General features: G+C 37.0%; 1 non-coding gene across 1 annotated transcript; it reads left to right on the top strand.

Moving 5' to 3' along the window:
* Nucleotides 1-222: 222 nt before the first annotated feature.
* LOC124889212 lies at nucleotides 223-329 on the top strand. The gene has a single exon (XR_007047821.1). It is a non-coding gene; the product is annotated as a small nucleolar RNA R71 (small nucleolar RNA).
* Nucleotides 330-2746: the final 2417 nt, after the last annotated feature.

Raw genomic sequence — 2746 nt, 5'->3', positions numbered from 1 at the left:
GCAATACGGTAAACTAGTCTACCTTCAATACCCCTGCAACCTTCTTAGGAGCACTCCTCGAATCAGCATGCCAGTCAGATTCCCTTGTGAAATCTGATTCAGCAATGTGTACAATTCTTCATACGTCTTCTCAAGAGCCTATCCACTGCTACTGAATCCAAAAGAATCTTCGTGTGTTTATCTAATCCCTCAATGAAAGTATAAATAAGAACATCGTTGAACTGATGATGGTGAGGGTAATTTCTGAGCATATCATTAAATCTCTCCCAAGCTTGTTAGAGATTCTCTTATTCTTTCTGTCTGAAACTCAAGATCTCACTCCTCAAGCATGCAGTCTTCCTAGATGGACAGAATTGAATAAGGAACTTCCGATCTAGATCTTCCCATAAAGTGAGAGAGAGTAGTGGTTCAGCATGTAACCACCTTTTTTCTTTCCCATTAGGCAAAAAAGAAAGAGTGTCAATCTGACATAATCAGAACTCACCCCTTCAGGAATATAAGTATTGCTTATTTCCAGGAAGGTCTGTATGTGCTGCTGTTTATCTTTATGTGAAAGGCCATGGAATTGCCCTGCTGAGTTCAGCAATTGCACCATATGCAGCTTCAATTCAAATCAACCACCTATTTTAGGCTTACGAATACTATTCATCACATGGTTCATGAGTGGGATTGACATCTCATGAAGAGGTCTAGCAGCTGGTTGACAGGAAAAACTGGGATAACCAGCGGCGGGACATTTTCGGCATTTAGATCAACTGGTTTATTTCTTTGTGCAGCCATTCTTCGCCTTTGCCGAAAGATCTGTTCTGGTTCTGTAAAATGCTCTACCAACTATTTATCTCTCGCCAATCCTGTATTCAGCTAAACCTGCAAAAATTTAGCCGCTAAAATCAAGTTGTTAACACTTAAACTTAATATCAAAAACAAAAAAATTAGCAATTTACTAATTATACTAGTGCCCAAAAACTATGCCAAAAACTTGTTGTGACTCAGGCGCAAATGCAAGTGCACGAGATCGTACAAGTAATAAAGTGACTTAGACAGTCAAATATGATTCCCATGAGGACTAAGCAACTAGAAATTTACCCAACTTTTAGTTTTATACAATGAGGTATTAAGTGTTGCAATTTATCAAGATGATTATGATTTTAAGAATAAGAATGTATATTAATAAATAAGAAATAATAGTTTATGACTAGAGCAAAGCAAGCAACGGCTGTAAACAGTAAAGATGAGAATTCCAGGGTTGAGTCTTTTCGAACAATCATACAAATCTCTATTCTTATAGCATTCTAGTTGGTTATCGGGTTGTTAATTCGCAAGGTTTATGCCACGATTTTGGTATCCCAACCTCAAATCTTCTACCTATTGAATATTGCAGCTACAACTTCCGCTGAGATATAACAATTCGTCTAGATTTATAAACTTATCTTCTTACAATTGAACCAAACAAGGCTTCAAGGTATATCCCTATTCTAGATGCTAATTCAAACCACTTATTTCATGAAAGGATAAGAACCTTGCTCCTTAATTTCTTTATTCTATCCTATGATTCTCCTCCCAGATTCACATAGAGTTTTAACTTCATTCTAATGGTGTCCACTCATTAAAATATTAATCTCAAGAAATTAAGATTCACTCAGATGATAATCCAAAAAGAAACTACTACAAAGAATATCAAAGAGTAATCATGTTCTTGGCCTCAACTCCAGAATAAGGGTTTTTAGCCACTCATGTTTGAATTCAACATCCAAAATAAGCAATTAATCATACCAAGAAAAAATCTTGAAATAAAGTAGTTGAAAAGAATGTCTAAGAATCCTAAAAGAGAGAACTTTGTGCTTTTCCGCCGCTGATATGCTTGCCAAAAAGTCCCCCAAATTATCTTGGATTTTTCCTTTTATAGCTGGGACAAATTACTAAAAAGTCTTCCCAATTTTTCCTGACGGTGCATCGCGCCATGCCATCAAATGCCATTTTTGATCAAAATCTGGGTAATCACAGAATTCAACTATTCAGTAAAATTATGAAATACACCCTCACCGTGACATACGACTATCGCAGTGACCCATGGATCTTGATATTTGTTAAATCACCTTCCTCCGCAATGCACTAAACTTCCAGGACGCGTAAGTTGGCAACTAAGCTTGCACCGTGACGCGGTGAAATCGCGCCTAGCCACTAGAAAGTGACAACTTTGATTTCCTTCTTCAATGCAATGTGGTACAATTGTGGACCAACACTGGAGTTTGCCAAATTGGAAATTGAGTTTTGCCGTGACGCGCTTAATCGCGCTCTTTTACTGGAATTTGACCAGCACTATTTTGCTGTTCGGCGCAATGCGGAGACTCTGCAAATATGAATTTCTGACTTCCAGTTTGCCTTTTTGAGCTCTATTTCACTACATTTTATTCCTTTAATCATTGCATATCATCACTGTATCCAATTGCATCTAATTCATTGATATTTTTGCCTGAAAGCACTAATCATATCCATTAGGCACGAAATGGAATTAAAGCTGAAATATACTTAAAAATTTACATCAAAGTTATCGAAACAAGTCCAAATCTGGGTGCATATTGGTTCTTTGAAATATAAATATGCCCATGATCATACCCCAACTAAAGATCTATCTTAGAAAAGAACTTGGCACCCTATAACTGATCAAATAGATCATTTATCCTCGGGAGAGGATACTTGTTCTTGACCGTTACCTTATTCAACTTCTTTTAGTCAATGCACATCC

The sequence above is a fragment of the Capsicum annuum genome, chromosome 11 (assembly GCF_002878395.1).
Source record: "Capsicum annuum cultivar UCD-10X-F1 chromosome 11, UCD10Xv1.1, whole genome shotgun sequence".
In the NCBI taxonomy this organism is placed as follows: Eukaryota; Viridiplantae; Streptophyta; class Magnoliopsida; order Solanales; family Solanaceae; genus Capsicum; species Capsicum annuum.
This window is presented reverse-complemented; position numbering and strand designations above follow the sequence as displayed.